Consider the following 22275-nt stretch of genomic DNA (forward strand, 5'->3'; position numbering starts at 1 on the left):
GCTTACAGGAAAAGGCAGTTTGTAAACAGATGGGAGCTTTTATTTGCAGGGGATATTTGTTTAGTCTTGTTCTTTTCCATGCAGAGATTAGATAAGAAGGAAATGGAAGTCTCTCACTTTCATTTTCTCAGTTGTTTTTGTTCTCTGTTTACCGTATAACATAGTTTGTGTTTTTCAATATATTTTTTTAATTCATTCTGTTCTTTCACAAAATCTTGCATGAAGCTGTAGAGTTATTTGACTGAATTGATCGCAGTCTTGGGTCTTGGCCCTGATTACAAGCCATATCGATTGGATTCGGTCTCCCTTAAAGGGACAGTTCACCCAAAAAGGAATATTTTGTCATTAATTATTCTCTCATGTCGTTCCAAACCCATAAGACATTAATTCGTCTTCGGAACATGGACTAAGATATTTTTTTTATGAACTCTGAGAGCTTTCTGACCCTGCATAGACAGCAAGGGAACTATCATGTTCAAGGCCTTGAAACATAGTTAGGACATCGTTAAAATAGTCCATGTGACATCAGTAGTTCAACCGTAATTTTTATAAAGCTACGAAAATACTTTTTGTGTGCAAAAAACAAAACAAAATAATGACTTTGTCAAGAAATTGTTCATCTGCCCCCTTGCACTCTCTTTCTCTGTCTTTCTCCTGTTCTCCTCTCTCCTCAGCTGCTCTTCTGCTCCTGATGTGTCGTTCTGTTGCAGGCTGGGGTGCCTGACAGCAGCATGGAGACCATTTCCAGTGCTGCTGTGCTGCCACTGCTGATGGTTCCCAGATGGCTGTAGAGAACTCTTTCTCTATTTCTCTTTTCTTTATTTGGAATAAAGCCTAGTTATGGGCCTGAGCACATTAAGAATGAGGTGTTGGAGAGAGAGCAAAATGAGTAGGCTGCAGGACCTGCGCTGAAAAAAAAAAAGGAGCCGTATGGGATTGAAGTATCAGTTTTGGCTATTACAGTGATGCTCCAGAATGACTGACGACATAATCCAAATTTACTGTAATAGAAAACACGTGTGCCTAATGAACATTACATCAGAGCATTTGCAGAGGCTTTCAGATATGCAGCCTGGATTAGTTTATTGTGCTGCTCCAAAATAAAATGAATGTTTTTGGTCATAACTAAAAAGTCTACATGAGAGACTCTTCTTGTGCACTGTATGATATGTTGTGCTAGGTAGCCTCACAAACCACGTGCAAGCACGGAAAAACAATCTTCATTAATGCACTAATAAAATCTAGGCATTAGAAGGCACAAACAGTAACCTGAGAGTGTGTGGCAGGTTAAAGGTTTATGGCAGTGATTCCTGCTTTACTATTCACTGGTGGCACCCCTCCACCACTGCATCAATAATGCTATGGCAAGAGGAATTATATTTTTACTCAATTTGAGTTAAGTCTAAGTGGAACCTGTAAAATATGGGTGAGAAAAGCATGTTTATGTTAAATTGTCTTTACCTGCTGTTCTCAAAAACAAACATGCACAAAGTATACTTTGGTTTTATCTTTTATTCTTGATGTAAATGTTATCTTTAGTGTAGTATTTGTGTACTGTATTTGTACAGTCAGATTTTTCTGACCTTGCATACTTTATGTAATTAAAGTAGTATCATTACTGACTGCTTGTTCATGTGACATTATCTAGTTAAAAAGTACTGGTAAGTACACTTGGTGTGATGTGTAATGTACGAGTTGAAAACGCTAGGCACGTAACTTTCACTTTTAGCACGTAACTTTCACTTTTTTCAGCTGGCGAATGATCTCAGCATCAGCGCGGAAAAACAGTTGGTCAAAGAGTCGCGGGATAACTACGACACACCCTTTACGGCATTAATTCTGGCTTTTGTTCACACAGAGCTCGTTCCAGGACTGAACCTCACAATGTTACTAGGTACCCAACTCGGGATCGATCCCGGAATCAATCAGCAAAGAAAGCGACCCGGCAGTTTTACGGGTCCAACGTGCAGTGTGAAAGGGGCTATAGTGACATAGACATGTGGGGGCGTGTTTCAATGAGCCGTTTTAGGCGGGCATGGACGAGTCTTAAATTTTAATATCTGTTTGGTTTTAAGACTTTAGCTTTTGCAACTTTAGGGATCTTATCTATTCACAAACAGCTTGTTATTCTACCCCCGGAGCCGTGTGAGGGACGTTTTGTTACAGATGCACACACTTTTTCACGTCTTCTGAACTGTTGACAACAAACACCTGCTTACCCCTACTGAAAGGCTTGGAAGAGCAAGGACAATATTTAATATAACCCCGACTGGATTATTCTGAATGAGGAAAGTCACATACACCTAGGATGCTTCGAGGGTGAGTAGAAGATAGACAAATTTGAATTCTCGGGTGAACTAACCCATTAAGAGGTGGACGATGGGCTTCTGGGTTTTGGTTAGGCTGTAGATTAGACTATATGATCCCCAGTTTCTCCCTGTCCCTACTCGGGTGACAGTGGGCCACTAGTGTGTAGGAGGGGTCAAGCTGGAGACAAGCTGTTAAATGCCGCCGCCACACCGTGTAATTTCTCAGGTTACTGTGAGTCTGTTGGGGCCTGGCTCACATCGGACTACCCTTCCCCCTCATTGCGAGTGAGTGTGTGAAGGGAAGAGAGCTCTCAGCGACAGTTTGTGAGAGTGCTTTCTCTCCTGATTGCATTAGAAAGGCTGTTCAGTGTGGTTTGATATCTCCAGCCTGGCATAGTGCCAGATATACTCTTCATGTGTATAGCTGTGAGAAGCAAAAGACCTCAGATATAGACCATGCAGTTTACAGGCTTGTTTTTGATGTGAATGCAGTGGTGTGGATGCCTCCTTACACTCCAGAAGTGCTGATACGGGATGTCTTGTCTCCAGTCTACATTTGATTACTGACTTGCTATGATTATTAGTTCAGTAACCTCCATTATCCTTTTTTTTTTCAAGAACTTTGGATTAAGTTTCACTCCAGTAAATCTGCTCAATTCTCAAGGTCAGTACGTGCTCCTTTCATTTCCTCATTGCACGTTTTGTTGTGCTTACGGATCTTGGAGAAAGACACCTTACTTACTCTGTTGTGCTCTCTATATAAGCAGGTGTTTGCAGCCTGCAGGTGTTTTAACCGCAGTGTGTTTGTATGCTTGACTTTGGAACCTGAACCATTCACTGGGTTATTATATTCTCTGTTTGATGACCACCATTTACATATTTTCCACTTAATTGAAATTGGAATCTGCTGCATGTTTGAAGCTTTTTTTATTTCTTTTTTACTTTCTCCTATCTCAGTTGAATGGTAATACTGTAAGTGGGTGTTTTTGTAGGATGATTTGCTTAAAGTATGTAGACACTGTGATGTTCTGTGAGATTATGAAAACATTGGCGTTTTGGAACATCCAATGGAAACCATTAGAGAGTGTTTTAGAAAACCTAGTTCGAAATGTTTGATGATTCTAGCTGCACCTAAATTATGCAATTTAACTTTTAGTTCTGCGTTTTGTGTACTTTAGAAATCACTTTTATATTTCATTAAAGTTTGCACATTTGAAATTTAATCTCACCTTATCTATTATATAAATGCATGTTATTGATCTTATTATGATTGATTCATCCATGTAGTGCTCCAACGTGTCATAGTGTTTACATTTCGCGTAATGGCGCCTTCTGCTCCTGGGAATGGAGAAAGTTGCATTCTATCACAAAAACAGAGACCACGGTTATCAAAAGTATGGGAATACTTTAAACAGAGGCCAAATAAAATGGTCCTTTGTTCCATTTGCAAAACCGATATGGTGTACCACGGCAGCACAACTGCGATGCACGAGCACCTCAGAAGAAAACATTCTGGCGCTCTCCGCTGTTACGGTTTAACTGGTTACCGTGTTATCTGTGACCAACTTCCTGGTTCAGGTCTCCGCTGCAGATGTGATGGATCGACCGCAGCAGATTCGGCGATTCTAAAAGCACAAACTGATGTGATATTATTAAGTGTCTAATAAATGCAGACTTGCTCATTGTATGATTCTGATATTCTTGTAAAGATTAAAAGTTATTGGTATGATCACCCGTCACATCGTGCAGCTGTTTAATCAAGGAAATGCGATCGTGTTAACTTGTAATCTGTGTTTACCTATTATGAAAATAAACCATAGCAGAACCCTGACTACATTTTATGGTTTGTGATGCTAAAGAACATTTCATGACGTCTCAGACAACTGTACATTTGTGGCTACTGTGGTTTAATTATAAACTCTATCGTTAACTCATATTTACCATAGTAAAATAATTTTCTTTGCCTCTTTATTTTTGTATACTGTAAAAACTTCAACCACATTGAAGTATTTTTGGGGAAAAAATGAATAAAGGTTGAAATATTATATTAAAGTTGTACTTATATTTTTTTGTAAAATTATCCAAAGGATTAATTAGCTAATCAAAAAAAGAACATTAGATTAATAATTTATTTTAATAAAAATAATCGTTAGAGTAGTTGACTAATCGGAAAAATAATCGTTAGTTGCAGCTCTACATCCATGGTGGTTTGTTTGTGTATTTATTTATTTACAGATTATATTTATTTTTTATTAAAATTGAATACCTTCTCTGTAATGATGTATGCTGGATTTTTCCAAAAAATAGTTCTTCACCCTTCACCCGGGGAAGTCGTGGCCTAATGGTTAGAGAGTCGGACTCCCAATCGAAAGGTTGTGAGTTCGAGTCCCGGGCCGGCAGGAATTGTGGGTGGGGGGAGTGCATGTACAGTTCTCTCTCCACCCTCAATACCATGACTTAGGTGCCCTTGAGAAAGGCACCGAACCCCAAACTGCTCCCCGGGCGCTGCAGCATAAATGGCTGCCCACTGCTCCGGGTGTGTGCTCACAGTGTGTGTGTGTGTTCACTGCTCTGTGTGTGTGCATTTCGGATGGGTTAAATGCAGAGCACAAATTCTGAGTATGGGTCACCATACTTGGCTGAATGTCACTTCACTTTCACTTTCACTTTCCTTACAATCCGCAAACATGCGTTCACATCTTTCAATCAACAACCGATTGATAGTTTTTAATTTCATTTGGATATACATCAAAATACAGAAGAACAGATTTGTTGCTATTTCTGTTGTCACGGTCATGGAAAAATCAATGAAATCAATAAATGGAAACTTATTATGCACAGCTCTACAAAAAACTTTTGTCTGTGAGAAGTTGCACTCTGTGATTGCAGTTGCTGTGTTTTATGCATAACAGTAAAGGAAAGTGTTGGAAATGAATTTCCATGGTTTTGTTCAGAATTAGTAAAAGCATGTTTACTAGTTTTTCTAGCTGTTATGTTTGGCTTTGGTGTAGTAGAAGCACCCACGCAAGCTGAAAAACTAATAAAGTATTATGTGGGTTTTCTTCCTGACACCTGAGTGGTGGAGGTCGCTGTCTGTTTTGGGCCCTGCTGTGCTGATCACAGAGAGTTGGGTACTAAAAAGAGGGGATTGTTTGTTCAGACCTAAGCAGTGCTTTAGTCATGTGAAGAGAGGCTGCCAAGGCCAGAAGAATGTGTTGAATGTGAATGACGCAGCTTTGACGGAGACATGTGACTTTGAGAGCGATAGATAGAAAGGAAAGGGGATCAGGGAGGAGGGAAGTTGCCTCATGCAGGCAAAGTGCCACCCCGCTGACCTTTTTATGCTAGCGTAACTATCGCCCCCTTGGATCAAAGAGCTGGGATGGAGGGAACTGAAGACAAGAGTGTGCCTACCCTGTTTGCGTATGTCTGAGTTTGTTGATGTCATGCCCCTTTGTTTCTCTCCATCTTGGTCAGATGACTAGCCCATGCTTTACCACTTGGTGTGTGCTGCAGCTATTGCTTAGACGTAATCTATAACCTTTGAAATGTCCTTTTAGATGGCCTTATAAAGGGTACACACTCTCATGCAAACTTTTGTGGCTTTGTTTTTAAATGTCAGCATTATTATACATATTAATCTTTAAGTGTTGCTGCTCAGTGTGTTTAGGCATGACATGACAATATTTTCTGGTATTAGACCAACATATAATATATAATGATATTATTGGCTAACAGCAGTCGGCCTTATACACCAGGTATATATATCAGTTGAATTGTATCTTATATAAACACATCAGGATTTGCTGGATATTATCATTATATTGACTGTATATAGCAAAAGCATTCATGCAGAGTGAATTAAATCACAAATTGTTGAGGAAAAACTGGTCCTTTTATGCAGAATATTTTCAGTATGCCATTAAATGCTATCCAAAGCATGAAATTGTTTAAATGTTTGTGGAAAACTACACAAAAAAGTATCTTTGCTTGTAAAATAGAAAAAAAGAAAAAGTAAAAGAAAAGATGGATACTTGAAACCAAAGATATTTTAATAATAATTGTAATTTATTTATTAATAGTTGTTTCATTGCAGTGTGCATAAAAAAAGATTAATCAAATTAGTGACTTTAGTATCTAAAGTAATGAATATGTTATTGTTTATTGACGATGTTTTGCAAGTATTGCGATTTCGATAATAAAAGTCAGTCACAGAGGATAATCGCCAGTATTGAGAAAAAAATCACAAATAGGATAGTCCCGAAGTTACCATTCACATATTTATGCACATGAAATAGCATGAATGAAATATTTTGTAGCCTATGCTGGTAGCTAATTATAAGGGAATAAAAATCTGTTCTGGAATCACTTAAGCACAGACGAGCACAGCACACTATTTATAGTCCCAGCCTCGGATGAGACCGAGCAGAGGATTTATTGATTTATTTAAACATTGCTGCTGCCACACAGATCTAATATAAACATACGATTTCTTTCCCAGCTGTTTACCTTCACAGACATAAACGACGTGTGTAACTCGTGTGTTTTTAACCTATACTTGTGTGTGAATGAAAACTTAGTTAAATACTCAAATGCTGTGACAGCTGTTTCTGTCCGTGTGCTTCAGAGATGTACACTCAGAAAACGTATATCAAAAGTTTAAACTTAAATGGTTTAAAACGCATGATGTCAGCGCAATAAACATGATAATCAGAACCTGCAGTATGACTTGTAATGGCGCAGCCCTGTTCTGAAAAGGGGAGGGGGGGGCAGCAGCTCATTTGCTCACTGTTTTCTGAGCTGAGCTCACATCCAAAGAGAACCATCTCATAGACTAGTTTGTGTACAAATACATACAAAATGGTCAAAATATCCCTAATACATAAATGGATGAGAAAGAAAATGTGTGTATAACAGCTGACAATTGTTATCCCGGACATCAACCTACCCACTAAAGATGTTTATGTCGGTTTTAACTGACAAGATTGTTACATTACAATTAAATTAAATTAAATTAGAATGGATAAGCTTCAGTGATTCATTTAAAAAACATTTATTTTCCAGCGGTTTCATTTTACATGCGCAAATACCATCATAAACAACAGAACAGGAGGATTCACATCACGCACCTGCTGCACAGAATTAATTCATTTAGCCTATATAAAAGGAATAAATACGTGAAAAATGTAAACGGATTAACAAAGCTCTCCTCGCAAACACGCTCAAGGAAAAGGAAACTTGAGGTGGCAGAAAGCGGTACCTGTTTATTTTACAAAAGCAATGTTTTGTTTGTGTTATGTGTGTACACAGATAAAATTAGACTCGTTTTTACCAAAATTTTTATTTTTAAGTTGTTTTCATTGATTTCACAGATATATATATATATATATATATATATATATATATATATATATATATATATTAGTGCTGTCAATCGATTAAAAACTTTAACTAGATTAATCACACATTTTTTCTGTGATTAATCGCAATTAATCGCAATAAAAAAAGAAATGTTTTTGTACGTTTTTAATATATTTTTTTAATGTAATAATTTCACAGTTAATCAAATTAATGTAGAAACAACATAAAGATAGTATATTTTAAATACTTGTTTAAATGGCATCTTTTTATGAATGAAGGCCAGTATTACTGATATTAATACAGCTACTGATTTTTTCTATTTTTTTACATTTATTATTAGGCTTCAAAAATATTACAGTTTTTAATTTAAGTAAACTTAAACGCACAGTATGGAATTTTTGGCCACCAGGGGTCATCAATCAAAATAATAACATAAGACGTACTTTGATGACGTCGGGAAAGAGCGTAGGCTCATGGGAGTTGTTGTTCATTGGAACACGCGCTCTGTCGCTCCCCACATTCCTCACTCATTTTAACTGAGGCCGGCGACACACTGGATGCATGGCGCAAGCGTCTCAGCTGCGTGGCGTGACAGTTTTTAATTCGGCTCCCATGTTAATAGGTTAGAGCTTGCAGACTGCCTGCGTGAGACGCTTGTCTCAGGCGCGGCTCAAGGCGCGCGGAAAACGCGTGCTTGCTAGAAATAGAACCGACGCCTATTTTTCACGCGACACGCAAGCGTGTTGGAAGCATTTCTAGGCAAAATATAATAGGAAAATATGTTTATATGTAATTTTGTACACAAATACATATTAATTCATGACATTTTGATGTTTGAAGTCTATAGGTTGACATAAATTCAGATATAAATGTATTTACAAAATATACGGATAGATATAACGTTAGTTAGCTGAATGGATGCATACCTGCTTATCAGAATGCAAACATCTCTCTGTAATTTCAGCTTGTCACGAAGCTCTCTCTATCTTGGAAATGCAACTCCAATATTTACCCGTGTCTCGTTTCTTCTTCGTCCCAAAACCTTCTCAGGTCATTTATTTCACCCGTACGTTTGCGCTTCACAGAACGTGCAGGCAAAGCATAATCATGATCCATAACTAAGTTATTGATTGAGGTATAAATATGAATATAAACAATATAAATATAAAATATAATAGTCTCGATCAAGGCTAGCTACTACTTTTTCTTCTTCGTCTCGTCTTTGCTTCTGTCCACCTTTGTATTTGGCGGTTCCACAGGAAGTTAGATAAACTAGAGGGGTCAAAGTTTATATGACGCCATAGACGGGCGACAAAACGGAAATAAAGAAACGTGCCGTGTCTTCTAATTAAACTATAATTTTCTCCGGATTTTAAAGTTCGTGGAAACTGTCGGGATAATGTAAGTACACAACAAAAAAATTATATATAATATAGATATAGTGATATCTGCTATTTTTAAAGCAGAATAATTACATATTGTGCCTTTAAAACAATGCTAACATAAACCCATAATAAATGTCATGTTTACTCCTGCCCTTCCTGTCTTAACAGTTAGGAAATATACAGAAATTTAATAAAGTTATCAAAGTTATATGCAGTCTGCACTGCATAAACTATAAATTAAATAGTTAATCCTTATTAAAGCTACAAAAGTTATTTAGTCAAGAGCAGCGAGTCATTTTCTCTGTTCCCTTTGTTCTTTAACTTTACTGACAGGAAGCTTTATTGGCTGCTGTCCCTTTAAGAGCAGACAGACACGCGGATCTCACCGTTTATATACTGTCTATGGATCTCGCCTCATTCTCTCACAACTCTTTTTGTTCATTTTAGACTTTATATAAATCATTTAAGATCGCTCCTATGAGGATAATCGTCAAAACTGGCACTTCGGGATGTTTATTTTTAGTTCAAGCGTTTAAGAGAACTGGATTCTGGCGCCCCGTCTATGCATTGTGTGTGTGTGTGTGTGTGTGTGTACGTGTGTATGTGTCACATAAGGGCATTCACAGACAGCGCATTCTCTTTTGTCTTGCCGTGCTTGAAATGTTTAAAAGCATTTACATGAATAAGAGCGTGATCATATAATGTAAACTAGCCAACGGATGGCAGAAAATACGGATGCTGCGTTAATTGCGTTAAACATTTTAACACGTTAAACCAGACAAAAATTAATCGCATGCGTTAACGCGTTAACGTTGACAGCACTAATATATATATATATATATATATATATATATATATAATATATAAACTTCAAAATAATGCCACTTACAGAGGCTCTTTCAAAGTTTGAGTTTTTCAGTTCAGTTTTTTCAGAAAGTTAATGTCCATCTCCATTCCCATATGTTAATCAAATCATCACATATGTTTTTACTCTCTTAATGAGTGACTTGCAGGCATGTTTTCTCGCAGTCTGCTCCTGCACACAATGTTCTCTGTAGGGGGTCACTGCTCTAATGGGCTGAAATCATGTGTTGGACGCACCTCTCAACCTTTACCACCTGCTCGGACTTTAACAAGACTGTAATTTATGTGTGTGCACAGCCACAAAAAAAGTTTTTTGAAAGTGATTTAATATTATCATTAATTTATTCAGTGTATATTAATATTTATTTAGAAAGTTTTTAGTGCATTTATATTAAAGAGCAGGTCATATGGCATTTTAAAGTGTCCTAATATTGTGTTAGAGTCCTGTACAAAAGTTTTCTATGCATCTAAGGTCAGAAAAAATTGTAACTTTTTCAGAATGTACGTTTAATATTAGAATCATTTTCAATTTTTTTTAAAACGATTTGTTTAAAGTAGTTCTGAGCTTAAGGTCTGTAAACTCCTCCTTTCCATAAGCCAACTCTGTTCTGATTGGTCAGCTGGCCAAGTCTGTTGTGATTAGTCTTGCCGGAAACAAAACACCCATTACCATAATAATTATTATTATTTTTGCTCCAGAGGGTAACTTGTAAACAAAAATGCCATAAGGTAACAAAAAAATGGCATCGATATCACCTTATCATTTCGAGCCAGAGTCCGAGGATTATACCGATGCAGACACTAAATCGGAAATTCATCTTCATCTTATTTAGCTTAAAGTATAAAAAACTGTAAGTATAGATAATGGATAGATAATATAATTGTATACAATTCTTTAGCGTTTATTTACTTTTTATTACTAGCAATGTGCACTAATTTAACTTATTACACGTTAATGTTTTTTGATGGATTGTATTTAAAATCACAATGCACTGGTGAAATTTTCACTTTTAAAGTTGTCTCATAGTGCACTGGCCACTATACGATCATGAGTCATCTGTCCAGTGTCCCACTTTCACATCTCTTTCCTCAAGTCACTCGCAGCATGTTGTGCATTGTATTTGCCACTTAAAGAAGTTTTCCTTTGCTGCAAAGTTATATGTCAGTCATAAATAACTGAATGACAAATATCAGACGTGGTATTGTTTAGGACTTATCTAATCGGTGCAAGAAAAGCGTGTGAAGGATGCTCCGGGATGCGGCCTCGTTTTCCTTATCTCCACTACACCATGGCTCCATTTCCTGTACCTCTCGCTTCTTTAGGTATATAGGGGCAATTAGATTTGGCCCAAATAAATTCTATGCTCTGCACTAAATGTGATTTGCTGTGGTTAGCCTTGGCCTGAGATTGGATTATGCTAGGGGACTGGGATGACATATATTATCACGAGAGGCTACTGAAGGGAAGTGAGAACGCACACATGCTTACTCACAGTGCTGTATCAATTCTACCGAGATCTTACAAAATTGTGAATACTTACCTTATTTTCTTAGTAAGGCTGGATCTTGCTAGTTCATTCTAAAAGTACTTATGCAGAATACATCTTTGTCTATTAACAACTGTTCAGAATTTTGTGTTTTACGGCCAAAAAACAAACGAACATACAAACAAAAAATAAATTGTGCTAAGATTTTTAAGAAGAATTGTGTGAATGTGTAAGTCTCTTATGCTTAAGGCTGCCATAAACTGAGCATAAATACAGTAATAATACAGATAAATAATACATTAAAATAATATAATTTTTTTTATTATAATTCCAGCCATTACTTCATTCTTTAGTGTCACATGAACCTTCAGAAAGCAATCTAATATGTTGATTTGCTGATCAAGAACATTTCCTATGATTATCAATGACAAAAACAATTTTGCTACTTTAATATTTTTGTGATTTTTTTTTTTTTTTTTTTTCAGGGTATTTTGAATATAGTTCAAAGGAACAGCATTTATGTGAAATCAAATGTCACTGATCTTTGGTGACATTATAAATTGCTTTAATATCACTTTTGATCAATTTAATACATCTCGAATAAAAATATTCATTTGTCAAAAAAAAAAAATTTTTTTTTACTGAGCCCAACCTTTTTTACAGTGTTATTTATTATATTTATCACAATTTATTCGTTTTAATTCGTAGTTCATTTTATTAAAAACTCTTTAATTTACAGCATTCTTGTTACTCGTTATATCTACTTTAGTATTAACAGGTAAATTATGCATAATTTCATGAAATAACAATAAATGTTTTTAATTAGTATTACTCATATAAATTACTCATATAAATTACACATTCATATTAATAACACCCAGTTACTACTTTCAAATAGGAATAGTGAGCTTTATGTGCAGAATGTTCTTTCTAATGGGTATGTTGTTCATTGACGTGTATGGAAAAGACCCAGTGAGCTCTTGTGCAATCCTGGTGGAGATACAGGGCAAAGCGCTGAGCCTTGACAGGTATCTTTTGAGTGACTGCAAGCTTTCTTCTTCACTGAAAAGGCTGTTGTTGTCATAAAAGGGAAGGTGGAGTGTAGGGAAAAGAAGAGAGGGAGAAAAGGGGAGGAGGAGGCCTCTTGTTATTTTCAGTCTATTGTGTCTACTTCCTGTAGGTCAGGGGTTATTGGAGTAGGGAGTTGCAGACTAGCTGTGGAGCAAAAGAAAAAAGACAGAACTTCCATATACTCAGAACATCAACACCACAAAGGCAAGATCAGTTTGCCAAACACGTGGGACTACAAACAGTCAACCTCAACAGGTAAATACCAGACAATCTGGTGGAATGATGCTGCTTCATGCATCCCGACTCTGTCCAGTTCTGTTTGCCGCATGTTCCCGGTCTGCTAGACAGTATCCTGTTTTGGTAGAGCATTTGGTAAAGAATTGAAGTTGAAATTTTCCTTCAGTGTTGCTCGGAGGGGACTCTTGTTCTGCAGTCCATTTACGAGCATTTGCGGTTTTGTGTGTGCATTAGTGCACTCATTGATGTGTTTACTGGTTTTGCAGTCTCGTGACCGGAAGAGGTTGGAATTGTTTTTGAAATGTCTCTTATGTAACTCGTGGGCTTCTTAAAAGCTGCAATATTAAAGGGAACCTCTTTTACCATTAGCCAATATGGCCATGGCCAAATCACATTAACGCTGGACTGCAGTTCTGCAGGGAAGGATGCAAATGAAAACCACCATATCGTTCCTTCCAGTCCTGCATCACCTCTTGTGAATCAGGTTGGTGACTACATTGTTTTGATTAGCCTAGTTGCAAAATTGACTAGCTAAATAGTCATTGGTGTGATTTAGTGGTTTCTACTTAATTCCTAGTGGGCCTGCTGAATGTGAACAACCCAACGTTAACTGTTGTTTGAGGTTTTCTGAAATACTACTAATAATTATTGTTAGTAATAATAATACATGATATAATAATTCAAATGAAAAAGTAAAATACATAAAATTTGCTAGAGGTTGTAACGATACCCAAAGGTTAGTAGTTGATACCAGCACATTTTTAAAAAACGGTATCAAATGCAATGAAGTCACAGGATAAAATGTCTTGTGAACACCCTCTCTTATTTAAAGCATTAAATATTAGTATATATTTGTTTCAAATGAAAACAATTATTTCTCAGTTAATTAAACATTCAAGCATAACAATTTTCTTAGTTTTTCTTCAAGAAAAATAAAGAATCAGTAAAGAAGTCAGTAAAAAACTGAATAAGTCAGGTCACAAATGTTTTGCTCGTTGCTAGTTCTGACTTGAAAGTGTTACTGCACAAAATTTAGAGACAGACTGTTACTTAAAAAGCACAGTGTTCCATTTGCGACTGCATGTTAATCATTGTTGATCGTTGTTGTTGCAACTAATGTGTAAGAAGGATACCCTCCTGCATTTGGAGGATTTAAGGAAGCCCCCCTTCCACCACCAACATAAACCAGTCTAAACTTAGTCGTGACCAACCGTGTAGTGAATGAGTGACAAAGGAGGAAAAACAGGATGTCTTTTTCTCAAAGTGTGTGTTGGGAACAGATGATCAGGAAGATGAAAATTGCCAGCGAAGTAGAAACTTCCACTTTGTATCTTTTGTGTTTTTGCCCAGTTGACCGGTTGCTCATCTGTTGTCCCACAGCCAAGCATGATGGTAAACTGTAAATGATTAAGCCCCTCTTTCCTTCTCCTGCTTCCGTTTTTGCCCTGCTCCACACTCTATTTCACGCTCCTTGGTTAATGTTTAAATCCCATCTCAGTGCAGCATTTAGAGGTCCAGCCACTGAATCTGTACTGACTCACAGCTCACATTTCTTCTGCAAAAGGATAGAAAAGAAACAGGACCTGTTGTAATTCCCTTGGAATTACTGTAAAGGGCTATTGATCTCCCTCTCTCTTTATTTCTCTGCCCTAATGATTGATATGGATTGACCTCAGCTTGAAAACATGCTGCCGTTCTTGTCCTGCATATCTGCCACCTTGGCGGTCATTTGGAAAGGGAGCAGTTTGGAATAAGATATGGACACGGACTCAGCAGTTTAGCGCAACATTCAAGGGCAACCACAGCCGGGATGTTGTTTAAGGACAGTGGATGGTGGGTCTTCTAATTAAACTAATATTTTACATTGAATGTGCTGCTGATGTTGCACACAGCTGGAAGTAGGACCATGTGCAGATTTGTATGGATTCAGAGTTGCGGGACTCTCTAGCACCATGTTTTCATCTTGCGAACTTCTCATGCTGGATCAGTAGGTGAAGTTTCACAATATCAGAATTTCCCCAGAAAGAGACACCATTCCAGTATCAAGGTGAGAGAAATGGTAATGCATAATTTTTATACTGAGTCATGTTTCACCGTAGCTTTTAATGTGTGTCCAAAAAAAGTTTGTGGTTTCTATATCAAGTTTGATATTTTGACTGTTGCAATGGGTTATTTTGTAACCTAGTGCCGGTTATTTATTCAGTTGGTTCAGCTGCATAGGATATTCTCTGTATTACTTTATTATATATCTTCTGCTGTTATTTGCTGGTGGTGTTTCTCATAGGCTGCATTCACAGTCAGTTTTTGGGATTGACAACTTTATTGTCTTAAATTGTCCTGTTCACAGAAAAGGAAACCCAAGAAATGTCTTGCTAGACCTTTAGTCGTATATGCGAGTAATTTACTCACATTGTACTGTAGGAGGAATTATTGTCCTGTCCATACACAGGTACACGTGTCATCAGAATAGAGATGTGGTTGTGAGAAAGACAGATGTGTTTTGCTTCATTACCATCATTGTGACAATACAAATCTTGTTGAAAATCCACAAACTTGTCCTTTAACAATCAAACTTTTTTTACAGGTTTATTTTTGGCCTTTTTTGCCTTTATTTTTATAGGTCGGTAAGTATTGACAGGAAGCGATGTGGGAGACATAGTGCATGGGGGTATAATTGTTGCATTATTCCAAATAAGTAGATTATGATCCACAAATAAATCTAACACGATGAACAAGAACCAAACATATTCACAAAATATATAGAATAAGATCCAATAAATCTTGGTTTCACAAACATGAATTAAATTCACAAATTAAAAAAGAGACTTGCAAATAAAAATATATGCTAACACTTTAGAATAGGTAACACTTGTTAACTATTAACTATGACATTTCTCTCAATAAATTCTTAATTTGCTGCTTATTAATAGTAAGTAAGGTAGTTGTTAGGTTTAGGTATTGGGTAAGATTAGGGATGTAGAATAAGGTCAAGTAGAATAAGGCATTAATATGTTCTTAATTAGCACTAATACAGTACATTATAGGCTAATATTCTAGTAATATGCATGCTAATAAGCAACTAATGTTACCTATTCTAAAGTGTTCCCAAATATATATATTTATATCTTTTTATTCTATAAACACAACTTTGCGTGGCATTTATTTGTGAATCGCGTGCATTTTTAGACTGCTGTGCCCATTTGTGGATTTTTTGAGTATTCTTGCATCAAGACGCATAACCAATTCACTAATGTGTGGAATCCAACCACAGTCTATTCAAGCCAATCAGATAACAGCCACACTTCACTGACCAATCACAGCACGTTCTCACTACAACCAATCATGTTTTGCTTTACCATCAGGGAGGTCTCTTCCTGAAATAACTCATAATATGCATGGGCTCAAATAGGAAATATAAGGCACATAAAAATGTATACAGTAAAATATCTTTAAAGGAGTCATATGATGTTGCTAAAAAGAACATTATTTTTTGTATTTGGTGTGATGAAATTTGTATGCAGTTTAAGTTTAAAAAACACATTATTTTCCACATACCATACATTGTTTCTCCTCTAAGCCCCGCCTTTCTGATTTATACAAAGCTCATCTTTCCGAAAAATGTGGTCTGCTCTGATTTGCCAGCTATCCAGTACATTGTGATTGGCCGAATACCTTAAGCGTGTAACGTGAATGTTACACACCTTACTATACTGTGATGCCGTGTGTCCCGGAGTGCCAAGACACAAACATTAAAACCATTATAAATGAGACATTTGTTGCATCCAGTGGGGACATAATTGTGCATTATAATGACAATACCAGCGGTTCTCAATTCCAGTCCTCATAAAATATTCAGTGCAGGGGGGCTCGAGGACTGGAATTTAGAACTGCTTACTTATCTTTTTACTCATTGTGTTGCATTGCGCCATGTAAACATAGAACCATGTCTGCATTTGTGATCGGAGAACAACTACAAACAATAAGCCCTACTCTACACTGCTCAAAACTCACATTTGAATCGTCAGTGACAAATCCTTTAGAATATGTAAAAATACTTAAAGGCTGTGCGTCAGAACAGCCGGCATTGTAGTCTACTCTCCCCGGATCAGGAAACAGTCCTCCATAAAATGTGCTGCACACATCTGAATATATGGGTTGAACTGTTCTTGAACAGTGTTGTAAATACAACTTAACCACTGATTTCCAGTCATGTTATCTTTTGGAAGACCAAATAAAGTAGTTTTGCTTTCACAAGGAAACACACTGCGTCTCCATGACATGGCAGTGGCGGCAAAAGTGAGGATAAAAGTCATATGGGGGGCATATGCAAATTTTCCTACATTGTGACGTAGATGTGGGGGCATATTTTAATGAGCCATTTTAGGTAGGCATGGTTGACTCTTAACTTTTAGAAAGAATATTTCTTTGGATTTAAGACTTTAGTCTTTGCAACTTTACAGATCTTCTTTATGCACCAAGAGCATCACAGAAAAATTTCTTTAGATCATTAGACTGTGTATCAAGCCAAGCCACAGTATATATTATGGGCCTTTTGAAAATGCCAGAGAAACAGCTAATAATCTATTTATTTGGAATAATGCAAAAATGTTACCCCCATAGAGGAGGGGGCGGGAAAGGTCCATGAGCCGGGACTCGAACTTGTGACGCCTGTAGCGCATTACTTTTAAACTTTAAAAGTAAACCTGTGATTTCAAGACCTGTGTTCTTCGGTATAAACAATAGTTATTGAGAGGACAAAAAAAGAAATGTTTTCAGTTTACATTCTTATTTGCATCTCAGCATTATAATTTAGATTACTTGAATGTCTTAATTTGAATTTATTGCTTTAAATACTTTGAAATGAACCTGCCTACCTGTTAGATGTTTTGTGAGGTCCCTTGATATAGAACCACTGAAAGAAGTAGAGAGAGTATTTCTGAGAGAAGTGAAATGTACATAATAACTATAAATATAACCAAATGAGCCTAAATCAAATCAGAATAGAATTGAACTGAGTGAATCAGAATCAAAGCAAATTGGCATAGTCTACATAATAAAGTGTTTGTGGCTCTCTGGATGACCTTACTAAAGGCTTGGCTTCATTATAAAAAAAAAATGATTGAAAATGGGTGTTCTGTGAGGTCAGGACCGCACAGCTGCCTGCATCATTCCCAAGGTTGTTTGAATCAAGGTCGGGACAACCGGCCTATCCCTTCTTATACTAACTATCTTTTTCACTTTCTCTTTTTTCTCATGTAATGTCATGAAAGAGAGTGGGAATTCAGATTTCCTTCCAGATCTCTCACAGATTGCTGCTTTCAGAGTCCAGGTCATAGAGCATGAACACAAGGGAGACTGAGGAATTTACCCAAGAACAAAGAGAGCAGAGGGTTTTTATTCCAACCTTTGTTCCACTGGACTTTACTTTTATGTCTTCCAGACCGCACATACTGAATGTGGATTCCAGAATAAAGCAGTCCACACTTCATGTAAGGTTATAGCTTACTACTACTTTGTGCAAAGGTAGGTTAGAAAAAGGCGTTCAAGTTCAAGGTTGGACTTTCTGACTCATTCGCATAAACATTCCTTCAGGTACTCGCATGTGAACTGACTCTCGGCTGCCCAGCAACATTAACAGTGTGAACTTGCACCTATTGCTTGGATTTAAGTAAAGAACATGCATTTTAATGTGCATGTACAGTATCTACAAAAAAACAAAAAAACAAATATGATTGCATTTAGTAAAGTTCCAGGGCTGTTGTGAACTAATTGTTAGCGCTAGTGTCAATGTCAATGTCACCTTTATTTATATAGCGCTTTAAACAAAATACATTGCGTCAAAGCAACTGAACAACATTCATTAGGAAAACAGTGTCAATAATGTAAAAATGATAGTTAAAGGCAGTTCATCATTGGATTCAGTTATGTCATCTCTGTTCAGTTAAATAGTGTCTGTGCATTTATTTGCAATCAAGTCAACGATATCGCTGTAGATGAAGTGTCCCCAACTAAGCAAGCCAGAGGCGACAGCGGCAAGGAACCGAAACTCCATCGGTGACAGAATGGAGAAAAAAACCTTGGGAGAAACCAGGCTCAGTTGGGGGGCCAGTTCTCCTCTGACCAGACGAAACCAGTAGTTCAATTCCAGGCTGCAGCAAAGTCAGATTGTGCAGAAGAATCATCTGTTTCCTGTGGTCTTGTCCTGGTGCTCCTCTGAGACAAGGTCTTTACAGGGAATCTGTATCTGGGGCTCTAGTTGTCCTGGTCTCCGCTGTCTTTCAGGGCAGTAGAGGTCCTAGGTGCTGATCCAGCATCTGGTCTGGATACGTACTGGATCCGGGTGACTGCAGTGACCCTCTGATCTGGACACAGACTGGATCTGGTGGCCACGTTGACCTCGGAACAAGAGAGAAACAGACAAATATTAGCGTAGATGCCATTCTTCTAATGATGTAGCAAGTACATAGGGTGTTATGGGAAGTGTTTCCGGTTCCGGTTTACCTAATTAATGCAGCCTAAAAATCCTTTAACGGATTTGGATAATAAAAGCATATTAGTATGTTATGTGTATGCCAGGTTAAAGAGATGGGCCTTTAATCTAGATTTAAACTGCAAGATAGTTAGTGATAAAATATGCTAGTGATAGTGCTAATCTCTGAATCTTTCCAGTTTATCTGGATGCACTTTTTATGTGTTTTTAAATGAATTTTTTTTTCCAACGAGTTAGCACTATGTTAACCGAACAAAGAAGAGTAATAAGCATTTTTATTTTTAAATCATGTTTTGAAACATTTTACAACCCGAATTCCGGAAAAGTTGGGACGTTTTTTAAATTTTAATAAAATGAAAACTAAAAGACTTTCAAATCACATGAGCCAATATTTTATTCACAATAGAACATAGATAACATAGCAAATGTTTAAACTGAGAAAGTTTACAATTTTATGCACAAAATGAGCTCATTTCAATTTTGATTTCTGCTACAGGTCTCAAAATAGTTGGGACGGGGCATGTTTACCATGGTGTAGCATCTCCTTTTCTTTTCAAAACAGTTTGAAGACGTCTGGGCATTGAGGCTATGAGTTGCTGGAGTTTTGCTGTTGGAATTTGGTCCCATTCTTGCCTTATATAGATTTCCAGCTGCTGAAGAGTTCGTGGTCGTCTTTGACGTATTTTTCGTTTAATGATGCGCCAAATGTTCTCTATAGGTGAAAGATCTGGACTGCAGGCAGGCCAGGTTAGCACCCGGACTCTTCTACGACGAAGCCATGCTGTTGTTATAGCTGCAGTATGTGGTTTTGCATTGTCCTGCTGAAATAAACAAGGCCTTACCTGAAATAGACGTTGTTTGGAGGGAAGCATATGTTGCTCTAAAACTTTATATACCTTTCAGCATTCACAGAGCCTTCCAAAACATGCAAGCTGCCCATACCGTATGCACTTATGCACCCCCATACCATCAGAGATGCTGGCTTTTGAACTGAACGCTGATAACATGCTGGAAGATCTCCCTCCTCTTTAGCCCGGAGGACACGGCGTCCGTGATTTCCAACAAGAATGTCAAATTTGGACTCGTCTGACCATAAAACACTATTCCACTTTGAAATAGTCCATTTTAAATGAGCCTTGGCCCACAGGACACGACGGCGCTTCTGGACCATGTTCACATATGGCTTCCTTTTTGCATGATAGAGCTTTAGTTGGCATCTGCTGATGGCACGGCGGATTGTGTTTACCGACAGTGGTTTCTGAAAGTATTCCTGGGCCCATTTAGTAATGTCATTGACACAATCATGCCGATGAGTGATGCAGTGTCGTCTGAGAGCCCGAAGACCACGGGCATCCAATAAAGGTCTCCGGCCTTGTCCCTTACGCACAGAGATTTCTCCAGTTTCTCTGAATCTTTTGATGATGTTATGCACTGTAGATGATGAGATTTGCAAAGCCTTTGCAATTTGACATTGAGGAACATTGTTTTTAAAGTTTTCCACAATTTTTTTACGCAGTCTTTCACAGATTGGAGAGCCTCTGCCCATCTTTACTTCTGAGAGACTCTGCTTCTCTAAGACAAAGCTTTTATAGCTAATCATGTTACAGACCTGATATCAATTAACTAGATGTTCTCCCAGCTGAATCTTTTCAAAACTGCTTGCTTTTTTTAGCCATTTGTTGCCCCTGTGCCAACTTTTTTGAGACCTGTAGCAGGCATTAAATTTTAAATGAGCTAATTAAGTGGATAAAAGTGTAAAATTTCTCAGTTTAAACATTTGCTACGTTATCTATGTTCTATTGTGAATAAAATATTGGCTCATGTGATTTGAAATTCCTTTAGTTTTCATTTTATTAAAATTTAAAAAACGTCCCAACTTTTCCGGAATTCGGGTTGTAATTAATCAAAAATTAATCATGAGAACATGAACCAAATGACGTCATGCGCTAATTAGCATATTTATGACGTAAGTGCGTCGTATTGTATTGCCTCCCTATGCTCACATACTGCAATTTAATTTAGCCATTTAATTAAATTCTCAACAAAACTGTTTTTATTACTATATTTTAATGTTTCTGTTCAACGGAATGAATATTATAATGACTGCATTAAGACTACATAACCAGCTCTCAAACATTAATCTGCACTAATGAAATCAAATACATATACGATAAAGTCAGTGGTTGTGCTGTTAATGATGTCGGCTATACTTGCTTGTAAAATAGACTTAGAAGCAACAGAATATTATTATTATTATTTTTTTTTTTACTGAAATACTGCTCCTCTCTGCACTCGCTGAACACAGCAGATGCAGAGAGAGAGGCTAGCGCTGGGAAAGAGAGACTTCACGCTCATGCGGCAGCACCAGAGAGTCTCAGAGACTAAATAATGATTGCCCAAAAAGTCGCTAGATTTGTCAATAGTCGCTCTTTTGGAAAAAAAAGTCGCTAAATCTAGCGACGAAGACGCCAAGTTAGCAACTCCACTGCCCAGCAGACCAGCTTCAACCGCCTCGCAAGTGTTGATAGGCTATTATTCGTGAGGTGTAACCAATCAGATAACGCCGTGGGCGGGACATTGAGCAAGTCTGCAGAGTGATGAATACAGAAAGGCTGCACGTGTGCGCGGCAGCTATATCAGAGCCAGCCAAAGTAGCGCATTTTAAAATAAAATTGACTTTAATCAAACCACGGAATTCGTGATAAGTTTTGTGAGCCGTCTCGCCACTAGTGTAGTAGCACTAATCACTTTGAAAGGGGGATAAAAATAAATAAGCAGAGGCAGGGATACATTGACCAGAAAGGGGGAAATCCCACGCATCCCCCCCAGCAAATCGCACCCTGCATGTATCCATGCTTATGGGTCCAAGGGTGGATCTTGCTTGTCACTTGCTTACTTCATTTTGACCTGGATGTTTTTACTGTTGAGGTTGATTTTGGTCAATCGATTGTAAGTGTAAGTATAGTTCAGGTCAAATTTTAAGCTTTAAATGGTGAAAATAATGACAAATATGGCAATATTCACATAAAGCATCACCAGGGTAAAGAGACACACATGGAAAGTAAGAGTTT

General features: G+C 37.4%; 1 protein-coding gene across 4 annotated transcripts in view; it reads left to right on the forward strand.

The window, feature by feature from the left end:
* Window positions 1–22275, forward strand: part of LOC132142537 (GRB2-associated-binding protein 1-like) — an 87161-nt gene that overhangs the window by 11282 nt on the left and 53604 nt on the right. Inside the window, exon 1 of one of the 4 annotated variants that reach the window (XM_059552489.1) lies at window positions 14415–14761. The exons of the other annotated variants lie outside the window; for them this stretch is intronic. The gene's annotated coding sequence lies outside the window, so the exon portion shown is untranslated. Of the gene's footprint in view, window positions 1–14414; window positions 14762–22275 lie in introns of those variants that run through there. 4 annotated transcript variants of the gene reach the window in all.

Source organism: Carassius carassius, chromosome 6 (assembly GCF_963082965.1).
Source record: "Carassius carassius chromosome 6, fCarCar2.1, whole genome shotgun sequence".
NCBI lineage: Eukaryota > Metazoa > Chordata > Actinopteri > Cypriniformes > Cyprinidae > Carassius > Carassius carassius.